The 13,708-nt window shown below is 45.2% G+C and overlaps 1 long non-coding RNA gene across 4 annotated transcripts in view; it reads left to right on the forward strand.

Moving 5' to 3' along the window:
- The window catches only part of LOC310846662, a 131,377-nt gene extending 123,477 nt beyond the window's left edge, over positions 1-7,900 (forward strand). For all 4 annotated transcript variants that reach the window (XR_014565424.1, XR_014565425.1, XR_014565426.1 and 1 more), the window contains one exon: positions 7,701-7,900. This is a non-coding gene — a long non-coding RNA (uncharacterized lncRNA). The remainder of the gene's footprint in view (positions 1-7,700) is intronic.
- Positions 7,901-13,708: the final 5,808 nt, after the last annotated feature.

The following is a 13,708-nucleotide window of genomic DNA, read 5'->3' on the forward strand; positions in this document are numbered from 1 at the left end:
GTTGTGCTTACTGGAGTTCCAAAATGCAAGAACGTAACCATTCTGAACTCCCTCAGACTGTCTCCAAGTTTAAATAGAATGTATCCAAATTTGCAGTCTGACAGTTCTACTGCTCAGGCAGTTCTGACACCTGGGCTTCTTAAACAGAATTGTAATCCACAAAGAAAGGAATATATAAGTCCTAATAAAAGTCCAAAAATCAATTGCTTACAGTCTTTAAAAGGAAAAGTAATTTCTGCGGGTGCTCAATCTGAGCTGTCAAAAGTTCTCTCTATGCCTCCACTCCTCCTGCTCTTTGCTTTAAAAATCAATGGCTGCGGAGGACGGACTTCCTTTTCCTCGTCTCTCCGCTTTCAGCTTATTTTCAATATTTTAGTCCCGAAATTTAGTAAAGTCCTCAATTACTCACGGGTTGTTACGTTTTGGAATCTTGTGTTGAAGGAAGAAAGGTCGGCGCTCACCGGCAACGGCAACGCGGCTTCGCTCCGCTGAATGCGCATAGACCCACAGCGCCGCTACCCCCTCTGCGATCCGGAGCCCCTTACGGGGTTCCCTCAACGTTTCGGGGGTAGCTCCTGGCGCCCGCCGGGTCCCGAGACCGCAGGCTTCCGCTGCCTGCGGTTTTCCAGAATGGGTCTCCGCTTCGCCGTAGCGGACGACCCTTTTCCAGCGTAGCTTCCCTCTCCCGGTTAGGAAAGGGCAGCCATTACCGTTCGCGCCGCCTCCGGAAGTCTGTGCTAGCCTTAATTCAATTGGGGTTTGCGGCTGCTCCACTTTGGGAATTTTGTGGTATTAGCTTTATTTGTGCATCAGGGCACAGAACCCAAAGGATGGGAACACAGTTTGCTGGCTTGAAATAGACTTCACTTCCAATACTGTGTCCTAACTGTTACTCACAAAATTCCTGGAAAAGATCCAAGTGCTTGTTGAGAGAAAGTCACGAATGGAAGTTTTTCCATTAATTCGAAACTTGGGGTGCCCCAGGTTACTGGAGGCTTCATGGACTGCACAGTGATGGCTGGTGCCAATTGGGAATGGGCAGCAGGCCAGGAGGCCAACAGCAGGTGGCGCTAGAGCCAATGACAGATAGAGCCAACTGATTTAAGTTTTATCCTCGTCCTCCTGCCTGCTGGGTTCTACAAGGGGCAACACAGAGAGCTCATCCACACTTGCATTTGCCCTGTGATTTCTAGGCACAGGTCCAAGAGGTTCCCTGGGGAAACCCGCTGTTCGCTTGATGATTGTTCCATTCAGCCGTAAACAACGGATTTTCCCTATGGAAAGTAGTGGACACATGCCTAGAAATTATAGGATAATAATAATAATAATAATAATAATAATAATAATAATAATAATAATGTTGGATTATTATTTATTATTTATACCCCAGCTATCTGGATGGGTTTCCCTGGAGCTAAGGGACTAAGGAGCAGGAGGAAGGTGACAGGTGCTCCCTAGACTAAAAAGGTAAAGGGACCCCTGACCATTAGGTCCAGTTGTGGCCGACTCTGGGGTTGCGGCGCTCATCTCGCTTTGTTGGCTGAGGAAGCCGGTGTATAGCTTCCAGGTCATGTGGCCAGCGCACAGACACGCCGTTTACCTTCCTGCTGGAGCAGTAAGGTAAAGGTAAAGGTACCCCTGCCCGTACGGGCCAGTCGTGTCCGACTCTAGGGTTGTGCGCTCATCTCACTTAAGAGGCCGGGAGCCAGCGCTGTCCGAAGACACTTCCAGGTCACGTGGCCAGCGTGACGAAGCTGCTTTGGCAAGCCAGCACCAGCACAGCACACAGAAACGCCGTTTACCTTCCCACTATAAAGCGGTACCTATTTATCTACTTGCACTTAGGGGTGCTTTCGAACTGCTAGGTGGGCAGGAGCTGGGACTGAAAGACGGGAGCTCCCCCTGCCACGGGGATTCGAACTGCCGACCATACGATCGGCAAGTCGTAGGCACTGAGATTTTACCCACAGCGCCACCCGCGTCCCTTAAGCAGTACCTATGGAGCAGTACCTATTCATCTACTTGCACTTTGACATGCTTTCAAACTGCTAGGTTGGCAGGAGCAGGGACCAAGCAACGTGAGCTCACCCCGTCGCGGGGATTCGAACTGCCGACCTTCTGATCGGCTAATCCTAGGCTCTGTGGTTTAACCCACAGCGCCACCCACGTCCCTAGATTAGTTGCAAGTAAAAAAATCAGGCAGGTGGGGGGCTGGCTGAGATGGATGTTGATGGGGCAATGGCACATTTGTCTTAATGATCCAGGCTTCACTGGGAATATGTAATATTTGTGTTTATTTTCAAATATATAGGTTGAGCCTAGGTGGAAACACAGCTTACAGACTCTAACAGACAGCTAAAGTCCACTGTTCTGGCATCAGATCTCCAGGGAGACACAGTAGGCACCTGAAGATCTCTACTGAGATCCAGTGCCAAGGGCCTTCTGGCGGTTCCCTCATTGCGAGAAGTAAGGTTACAGGGAACCAGGCAGAGGGCCTTCTCGGTAGTGGCACCTGCCCTGTGGAACGCCCTCCCAGCAGATGTCAAGGCAATAAACAACTATTTTACTTTTAAAAGACAAATGAAGGCAGCCCTCTTTAGGGAAGTTTTTAATGTCTAATGCTGTATTGTTTTTAATATTCATTTGGAAGCCGCCCAGAGTGGCTGGGGAAACCCAGACAGATGGGCGGGGTATAAATAATAAATTATTATTATTATTACTCAACTCAGTTTGTTACTGTTGATCTGTCTCATTCAAACAGCAATCTTCTTACAGTGGTACCTCGGGTTAAGTACTTAATTTGTTTTGGAGGTCCGTTCTTAACCTGAAACTGTTCTTAACCTGAAGCACCACTTTAGCTAAAGGGGCCTCCTGCTGCTGCCGCGCCACCGGAGCACAATTTCTGTTCTCATCCTGAAGCAAAGTTCTTAACCCGAGGTACTACTTCTGGGTTAGCGGAGTCTGTAAGCTGAAGCGTATGTAACCTGAAGTGTATGTAACCTGAAGCACATGTAACCCGAGGTACCACTGTATAGGCAAGTGAATAAATATGCCAATATATAAATACACGTGTTGGAATGATCGTTTTGCAAATGATTAATGAGTTAAAAAGCAGGTGGTTAGTCAATTACAAATTATCTAATTGCTTGACAGACTCAGTTGTCATGAGACAGTTGCTAGATACTGTTTTTATAATATAAACAGCTGCTCAAGTAAAGGTACAGTTTGGTACTATTCTCAATTCTTATTCTCAGTTGAAGCTCAATTCTAGGAATGAAATAGTTCCTTCTTAGCATGAATGAGTCTCTCCCATGACCTCCTCACCTTTTAAAAAAATGCTTTTGCCGTCTGAAATTAGTAAGACTATGCAATAGATATAGATATGGTATTTCACATACAATCGGTTCTGATTTATGGCATTTGCATGGGAGAGTGACATCACTGAGAGGAGAAATATGCACTCGGAAGAGGCTCCCCAAGAAACAAATTAAATGCTCATTGGGAAAGCTGAGCACATTTTGAAACTGGTGCACTTCTCAAGTTCACCTTTAACTAATGAACATGTTCTCACACAAAGCTGCCTGTCATAAATGAGATTAACTGAGAATACTTTAGAATGCCACTATTTCGCTGGAATTCATAGCATGACAGTGGAACAATTCCTTCCTTTTATATAATGCCTTTCATTAAATGTCAAAGAGCCGATGTTGGAAGAAATAAGAAGAGAGCCGGAGAGATGGATTTACATTCTCATTGCTACTGATCTTAAAAGGTGCAAATGAGTTCCACAAATGAGCAACACCAGCCTGGGAAAGAAAAACTCCCCGAGGAATTCATCCTGAAAAAAAAAAGCAATGAAATAAAGGAAAGGGCTTTGCATAATTTTGTTCTGTATGAACTCGGAATCTGACAAGTTGCTGACCACATGCAAATGACTTGGGCTCTGATGTCGTCCTTTGAGTGCACACATGAATCACATCAAAAAGGGTGGCATGAGCAATTGCTTTGCCAAAATCTGAAACAAATCAGCACTCCAGCTTATTTATTATCAGGGATATAAAGTCATCCGTTTCATCAGTAGAGCTAAACTGTAAAGGACCCCTGGACGGTTAAGTCCAGTCAAAGGCGACTATGGCGAAAGCTCATCTCGCTTTCAGGTCAAGGGAGCCAGTGTTTGTCCACAGACAGCTTTCTGGGTCATGTGGCCAGCATGACTAAACCGCTTCAGGCGCAACGGGACACCGTGACGGAAACCAGAAGGCATGGAAATGCCGTCTACCTTCCCACCGAAGTGGTATCTATCTACTCGCGCTGGTGTGATTTTGAATTGCTAGGCTGGCAGAAGCTGGGACAGAGCTCATCCTGTCACGCGGATTCAAACCTCCAACCTTCCAATCGGCAAGCCCAAGAGGCTCAGTGGTTTAGACCACAGCGCCACCCGCCTCTCTGAGTAGTATGCTATGTGGAAGAAGGCAGATTTTTGTGACATATCTCATGGTAAACTAGCATGTCTGTGTGCATCTAGACCTGACCTTTAGATGTTTCAGCATACGCAGCAAAGGGACAAAATAATAACCTTTCCAGCTCTCTGTTGTGTTGTGGACAAATGCCAGCTCCATCGGCCTGAAAGCAAGATGAGCGCTGCAAACCCATAGTTGCCTTTGACTGGACTTAACCATCCAGGGATCCTTTACCTTTTTTTAAAAAAAAAAAACTACTCAGAGAGACAGCCACAGAAGCACACTTTGCCACCTTTCCGTGGTTGAAGAAGCCGAAAACAAAGCCAGCAGCCCAACCTTTGCCAACCTGGTACCCTCTAAATGTTTTGGACTACAAAGCCCATCATCCCTGACTATTAAACAGGTTGGCTGGGGGTGATGGGAGTTGTAGTTCAAAACCCTCGGCGGGGGGGGGGGGGGGGACCAGATTGGCAAAGACTGCACTAGCTCAACAGAGTATTTATAATACAGAAATGCTCAATTTTAGTATGTTTTTTTCTTGAGGTAGTTTATAACAGAAATCAAACAAAAAACCCCAATAAAAATCAAACCAGAATATATTGCTGCATACATTAATATACCTAAATGCATAATATGTGCCACTTTATTTAAAGTAGTCCCACTCATGTCAACTGCGAAAGTATATATCCCGGCATGAAGACATTTTGTTCAGCTATTTTTAACGTGGTTTGTTTCCAAGTGTGAAGTGCTCGCTGACATTTCTGTGAAGGGTGCGAAATAAATGTTAAGTGCTTATTAAAGTATTTCAGTGGGTCTACCTTAGAGTAAACTATTTGAGACCTTTGCAACAACTGAAAGGAATGAGGATAAAAGATAACACACAGGATGATAACGGAGGACAAAAATTAGATTAAAACAAAAAGCAAGTTGACCAGGTTCCTACTTTACAGAGTACAGTCCCCTATTTGAAGGACTAGCCAAGGAGGATTCTCTGATTGAATGCATCATCTGGGTTAGGCGTGGGGAACAATTGGCCCTCCAGATGTTGTTGAACTACATAACCTCCATCAGCCCTAGCAAGCAGGGCCAATGGCCAGGGATGATGGGAGTTGTAGTATAGCAAAGGTTCCTTACCCCAGGCAGGATGATCTGACATGCCTAGGAGCCTCCTTTGCTGAATCCTACTCCAGTGGTACCTCAGGTTAAGTACTTAATTCATTCCGGAAGTCCGTTCTTAACCTGAAACTGTTCTTAACCTGAAGCACCACTTTAGCTAATGGGGCCTCCTGCTGCTGCCGCATCGCCAGAGCACGATTTCTGTTCTCATCCTGAAGCAAAGTTCTTAACCTGAACCACTATTCTGGGTTAGTGGAGTCTGTAACCTGAAGCGTATGTAACCTGAAGCGTATGTAACCTGAGGTACCACTGTTTGTATCTTTTAGAAGCATGCAATACGAGAGAATGGGCCAGCTACCCTAAGGTGCAGCAGAGGATGCCAGTGGCGTAGCGTTGTTTGCCAGTGCCCAGGGAGGCCACACACACTATGGGAGGTGGGGTGGAGGGTGGAGGGTGAATGGAGCCTTCCATGCCAGCCCAGCCATTGCCGTCAACGCTGCCAGAATGCACGCACCCCAAAACATAGCCAAGTATGGCCACGCTGACACATCCCTTGGATCACCTCAACCTCACATAGCAGATCAGGGCTGGCAGGGCAGCCTGAGAAGGAGGCTTTGTGAGGCTGGGATCAAAGGGCGCATGGCTGTGGCGTCCCTTCTCATGCTGCCCTGCCAGCCTCACACCGCTTGTGAGGCTGGGATATGATCTGAATTACAGTATTTGCCCAGTAAAACATTAAGATCGGATCCCAGCCTCACAAAGTGGCACAGGGCTGGCAAGGGTGGTGTGAGGAGCCAAATGTGCAGCGCCCCCTAAAACAAATGCGCACGGGGCCCCACCGCCATGCTATGTCTCCCCCCCCCCCAGAATGCTGTCTTGTAGCCAGTTTTGAGGAAAGATTCAGCTGCCACTTCAGTTGGTTTCTGTCAGGAGGAGGGTGAGAACCATCTGTGTCCAGGGCTGCTGTCTACCAGCTCCATCTGGTACGCAGGCTGAGACCCTACCTGCCCGCGGATTGTCTCGCCAGAGTGGTGCATGCTCTGGTTATCTCCCGCTTGGACTACTGCAATGCGCTCTTTGTGGGGCTACCTTTGAAGGTGACCCGGAAACTACAACTAATCCAGAATGCGGCAGCTAGACTGGTGACTGGGAGCGGCCGCTGAGATCATATAACACCGGTCTTGAAAGACCTACATTGGCTCCCAGTACATTTCCGAGCACAATTCAAAGTGTTGGTGCTGACCTTTAAAGCCCTAAACGGCCTCGGTCCAGTATATCTGAAGGAGCGTCTCCACCCCCATCGTTCTACCTGGACACTGAGGTCCAGCACCGAGGGCCTTCTGGTGGTTCCCTTACTGCGAGAGGCCAAGTTACAGGGAACCAGGCAGAGGGCCTTCTCGGTAGTGGCGCCCTCCCTGTGGAACACCCTCCCACCAGATGTCAAAGAGAACAACAACTACCAGACTTTTAGAAGACATCTGAAGGCAGCCTGTTTAGGGAAGCTTTTAATGTTTGATGTATTACAGTATTTTAATATTTTTTTGGAAAGCCGCCCAGAGTGGCTGGGGAAGCCCAGCCAGATGGGCGGGGTATAAATAAATTATTATTATTATTATTATTATTATTATTATGACTTTCACCTCAAGCAGCAAAAAGTCTTGGGTCAGCCAACATCAGGCAGGCAGACACACATTCTTCCTTGCAATTCTTTCAATGAAATCCCAATTTTCCCAACACTGCAGTTAATTTCTTAAAAAGAGAGAGAGAGAGATCTGAAAGAGAGAGAGAGAGAGATTTCTAAAAAAGAGAGAAAGTGGCACTGGCAGGGGAGGAGAAGGTTTTGGCAAGATGCTCCAAGCCTGCTCTCTCATCACCGAAAGCCTCACCCAACTTGTTCCGAACTTTAAACGCGCTCCAGCCTTCTACGGGTTTTTATCAAAATGATAATTAACTGAAACTCTCAATTCTACAACAGATATAATGAGAATGTCCCGTGGAACGAGTTGTATCGCCTTTGGTGAATGAATTTTAATGCAATTTGTTCCTACCTAAAGTTGTATGCGTCAAAGGTTAAAAGTTCTGCTCGGCTGATTAATGCCTTATGTTGGATATTTATTTTTCCAGGGAATCTATGTGAGTTCATCATCCTGGGGATTATGGTTTCCTTCTCTAACGGGCTGATGATCAACGCTAAAGGGGGAGATCGCTGAGAATGCATCATATCAGCTTTCAGCGTCATTGGGAGAGGCTTCTGGGAATCTCAGCGCACAACAATATACAATATGTAACATATTATTACCTATTAAATGCCTGATGTCATACTATTTCTTGTGTGTGCTGTTTGGTTTGGTTCATGATTTCTATATAGAACATTTTATATCTCAACGTCTTAGGGGACGTTAAATTTCATTTGTTCTTGGTAGTGGGCTAGGAAAGGGATCATAAAGCCTAAGAATATAGGATTACAGTTGCGGAAGATGTAAAGTATTTTCCTAATAAGTGTTTTTTGTTAAACTAGCTCACAAGGAATTTAAGAGAAACATTGGGTCTAAATGCTTCCCAGGGTTGAACTCTTGAGATTTACCTCTGATATTTAGGATTTCTCTAATTTAGGATGCACACAATCTCTTTCTTTCTCTTCTCATAATGAATGAGTCATGGATGTTTTTATCATGAGGAGGGCCTGTTATTTTCCACACCTTCAATTCCTCAGTGTGGATTTTGCAGTGGGGAGCAAAGACACAGGTCCTGGTCATGGAAACAGCGTGTAGACGGCTGCCACTCAGAAATAATTTTACCGGCTTGAATTGTACCCTTTCTGTATCTCTGCGTGGAAGCTGATGAGTGGAGGTTGATGATGACACGAAACAGGACCTTTTCAGTGGCTGGACCAACATTGCAGAAATACTTGCCTCCACGAAGCAATGAGAATAGCCATAGACAAGTGTGGCTTGTAGGGTCATCATGGGTTATAGATAACTGGGGACGCAGGTGGTGCTGTGGTCTAAACCACTGAGCCTCTTGGGCTTGCTGATCGGAAGGTCAGCGGTTCGAATCCCCGCGATGGCGTGAGCTCCTGTTTCTTTGTCCCAGCTCTTGCCAACCTAGCAGTTTGAAAGCATGCCAGTACAAGTAGATAAATAGGTACTACTGCGGCAAGAAGGTAAACAGCGTTTCCATGCACTCTGTCACTCATCACAGTGTCCTGTTGTGCCAGAAGTGGTTTAGTCATGCTGGCCATATGACCCAGAAAAACTGTCTGTGGACAAACACCGGCTCCCTCGGCCTGAAAGCGAGATGAGTGCTGCAACCCCAGAGTCACCTTTGACTGGACTTAACCGTCCAGGGGTCCTTTACCTTTACCTTTTTTACCTATAGTCATCTAACAGTTACTCAATGAATTTAATGGCCTGTTAATGAAATCACGGGTTGCATTCAAGCAACTGAGGCCCATTCATTTCAACAGGTTTATCTACACCAGGCATAGGCAAACTCGGCCCTCCAAATGTTTTGGGACTACAACTCCCATTATCCCTAGCTAACAGGACGAGTGGTCAGGGATTATGGGAACTGTAGTCCCAAAACATCTGGAGGGCCGAGTTTGCCTATGCCTGATCTACACTGAGTAAAGTTTCGTTGAATGAAACTTCGTGGTATTGTATTTTTATGCCGCAAACCGTCCTGTGATGAAGAGTGGCATGCAAATTTAATAAATAACAATAATAATTAATTATAACAGGCAAGTTCTGTGATGGATACTATTACATACAATTCCCAGAGAGATGTGTGTGTGAAATGTAAGGTCCAAATTGCTATTTTCTGGCAGATCAATTATTTTCACCCAGGATTTGGGCCTGAACACTTAGATTATTTATAAGTAAAAGGTACAGGGTTAAAAAATGTGTTTGTGTTTATATATGCACACAACTGCAAGAGTTGCTCCCAGGGATGGTTTTCAGATTACATGTTGATCATGAGTAGGAACACAGAAACCACTATTGCAGTATATCTAGAATGGCGGAACCACATTTTAAATACATTCATAACAGGCATATGTGAATGTGCAAGCAGGTGAGCGGTCGAGTGTGTTATTACAAGAGAATATTAGAGAGTGGAAAGGAGCAGGGCTTTCTAGACACTTTTATTAGCTCTATATCTATAATATACTTCATTTTTATAACAGTTCACTCGTCTTTGCATTTCCAGGTCTTTTATATTTATTGCTTAGACTGGGATTTAGGTAGTGATAAATCTGCCATTCCTATTAAAACTGATGTGCTCTGCTTTGAGTTCATGGGTTAAGGCGGATGATAAATTGATTTTTAAAAAGTTTAGAAGGTGTTGCTCAAGTATCTCCTTACAAAAGTCAAATCCCACAAACACGGTCAAGTATCACAAATATCCAAAAATGAAATTCACTGGTTCTTACCATTTTCTGCAACTAAACGTGTATACATGGGATATTTTGAGGGGAGAGGGGAGATGGGAATTTACACATTTGGTATACTTGTGCTTTTGTAGTTTTTTATATGTATAAAAAAAATGCAAACATAAATATTATTTTAAAAGAAAACCACTTGCAACCAAATCACCCACATCGTCCCTCCGACAGACCAACAGCTCTAGTAAAAAAAAAAACACTAGGTAGCAGAAGAGAAATACCAGATATAGCCAATATATGTTTTGAGGACGGCATCTGCATCAACTACAGTAGGCTTGCAAGTTATGCAGGGATTACATTCTGGGGATTATGCCTAAAGATAAATCATGTATACTTAAAACCCAAGTCATTTTCCCGGAACCCTGCCCTTTTGCCTCCCTCCTTCTCTCTCTCTCTTTCTTTCTTTCGTCACACACATAAAGCTGAATGTGCACAAATTAAACACATGGAAGGTGCAGGCTCTCCATACTGCAAGCAGCACATTTCCTAGGGTCAATGTCTTTATTTTGTTTTGGATAATTCTGGACAGGCAAATGAAGTACCTCTTTGCAGAGCACACAGATAAATGATAGAATTCGCTCTCACTGGATGTTAAACGGCTTTAGACAAACTCACGGAAAATTAGACAAACTCACGGAAAATAAATCTACCAGTGGCTACTTCCCATTATAGCTATTCTCTACCTCTACTGCTGGAGGCAATACTCCTCCAAATACCAGTTATTGTGAATCGCAAGCGAGGTGAGCCCTCTTGCACTCAGGTTCCGCTTGTGGGCTTCCCATTGGCGTGTTTGGCTACTTTTGAGAATAAGTTGTTGGACTAGATGAGTCTCTGGCCTGATCCAGCAGTGCTTTCCTTACATTCTTATTTACAGAGCCTTGCCGTCCCGGAGTCTGCGAAGGCAGACTGAAAGCTAGGAAACACAGTTGGCTGTTAACTATTTTTATTAGGTTGGCACAACTCGTGCACATGCCGTGAAACGATTTGACACCTTTCCAACTTTTTCCTTCCTAAGTGCTTTCCTTGGTACTCGGTAGGAAATGTACACGGCGTGCTTGTACGAGCTGATTTGCATGGCATTTAGGGTTAGGGAATTCTAGAAATAAACCGGCTTCAAATAGATCGCCCTAAGAAATGGACCACAAAATCATCGGTGTGAAGGTGAGAAAAGCCTCAAGTAGGAGTTCAGCTTCCTGCTTTCCACCATGAGAAATTAGGCACGGAAAGGGGAAAGCCAAAGATTTTCTTGAATGTCTTTCAGCTTTTTTTACTTCCATAAAGGTAAAGGTAAAGGGACCCCTGACCATTAGGTCCAGTCGTGACCGACTCTGGGGTTGTGGCGCTCATCTCGCTTTATTGGCCGAGGGAGCCGGAATACAGCTTCCGGGTCATGTGGCCAGCATGAACCAGAGCAGCACATGGAAACGCTGTTTACCTTCCCACCGCAGCAGTACCTATTTATCTACTTGCACTGGTGTGCTTTCGAACTGCTAGGTTGGCAGGAGCTGGGACCAAACAACGGGAGCTCACCCCGTTGCAGGGATTCGAACTGCCAACCCTCTGTGGTTTAAACCATAGCGCCACCCGCGTCCCTTTTTTACTTCCATACTATATCCCAAAATGCCAGATATATTGATGAGTGTACATATTGTTATGAGTTTGGGGTGGGGAGCAGACTGTATGCCAGAGCTCCCTTCTAATTCCTGGATCCAGCATAGATTCAATTCCTGGAATTGCCAGGCTAGTTTCCTGGTGAGGAACTTGCCCTCTCGAAGTATGAGCCATTAAGGTAACAAAGGAAGAGGCTCTGTGCCAGATAACAACTCACTGGTAGTTAGAAAGACAAAGCCCAGATTGTGTATATGCTAGAAGCTGGAAGCAAGGCAGGCTGGGAAGCCAAGGAGTCAGAGCCATGCCAGATTTTTGCTGGAAGCCAAGGCTGTGGCTATGAGAGAAGCAAGACCCTCTGGGGGTGTTAATGCTGTGAACCCGGCTCAGGTTGTGTATATGTGTAAATAAACCATATATCCTAAAGACACTGCAGTCTCTGCTGCCCCACATTCAGAGGAAACCAAACTCTTGGATAAGCACCTTGAACCCCTGGGAAAGATGGGAGTTGTCGTCCAAAACACCTGGGGGAAGGTTGCTCAAGCCACCTGCAAACAATGGCAGACCCATCTATTTGAACTGGAGCCCACCAGTCATCAACAAAAGTGGAGACAAAAGGATCAAACGTTTGAGCAAAAGGAATGTTTCAGGCAGGGAGCACGTCAAACACCTCTCCTGTCCATGCTTTACCTTCCGGCAGGGTGCCAAAACAGGAAGAGAGGTTAGCTAGGAGAAAAAGGCTAAGGCAGGATGCAACCTCTGATTGGCCCTTGGGATTCTTTCAAGCCACACCCCTGCTCCTTGCCCTCCTGGAGTGTTCCCCCCCCCCGACTTGAATGCGTCCTTGAATTCTAATAATGCCTCTCGCTTCCCTGAGCGGAGGGGAGGGAGGGGTGTTGAAGTGTAACCTACAGGACAAAGCTGAAATCTACCATCGTTGCACTTGTGCCTTTGGACCTGCCTGCCACTAGAATCTGGCCCCTGGAAGGAGGTAATGTAACTTCGTGCTGACAAAGACTCCACACTAGAGAGCTATGGGAAGGTGAGTAGCACATGGGTTCAGAGGGGGTTCAGCTCCTTTGGCTCTTGGGGTCTTTTCGCTCTAAGGAGCTAGTTTCCCTACCTGCCGCTCCCCTGTTTTGTATGTGATTGGGGCAAGTCTATATTTAAATGTGAGGTGGGAGTCCTTTGGACTCCAATTCCTATCAGGCCTAGATGGTAACAACTGGAGAGTCACAGGTCCCCTCACCCCTGATTTAAAGGCATGTTGTCTTCACTAGGAAGTCAGATAATACTTCAGAGCCTTTTTAAAGAATTAAGAAGAAAATAACTGAAGCCCTGTTACACTTCTGTGTATTTGTTTTACCTTCAGCAGTTCCAGAAACACACATCCAGCTATTTTATTAAGAGTATCTATGTTCCACTTTAGTTTTGAAAGCATGGACTATTACTGTCCAAAACCAAAGTTTTAGGTTCCAAACGCTAGTATTATATTAAATGTGCTGATACGTAGGTGTTTTGTTTTGGGGTTTTTTTTTTAAAAAAGCTGGAACCATATAAGTTTCTTAAGGAGGCAGAAAAGAGGGAGAGCGTTCTGAGCTCATGCTTCTTTTTCCATATGGAGCTACACATGTGGTGAACATCTGTGTAAGTTGTAAACTTGACTTTCCGTACTGCGTGCTCACTGGGGTATACAGGCGCACAACCGCACATTGAGAGAGATCTGAAACACACACACACACACAAAAGATGTGTGACACGGACAGTATGTAGATATCAGCATTCGGCAACTAAAACTACAGGTCGGAGTGCGCTCTCTTTAATTGATCAGGATGACAGGATCTCTTTTAAAGCTGCTTAACGAAGGAGTCCGCTTTGCAACAAAGCATAACACAAATCCTCGCAGTGGAAAATAGAAGTGTGCGTTAAAAATACATTTTGTCCAATTTTTGGCATTGAATCTGGTTCCATTGGGAAACTGGGCTAGTTTTCAAGAAGCTGGATACTTCTGAGCCTTTCTTTCTTTCTTTCTTTCTTTCTTTCTTTCTTTCTTTCTTTCTTTCTTTCTTTGGCTCAGTGTCCT

This window comes from Podarcis gaigeae (genome assembly GCF_964106915.1).
Source record: "Podarcis gaigeae genome assembly, chromosome: 6".
Lineage (NCBI taxonomy): Eukaryota > Metazoa > Chordata > Lepidosauria > Squamata > Lacertidae > Podarcis > Podarcis gaigeae.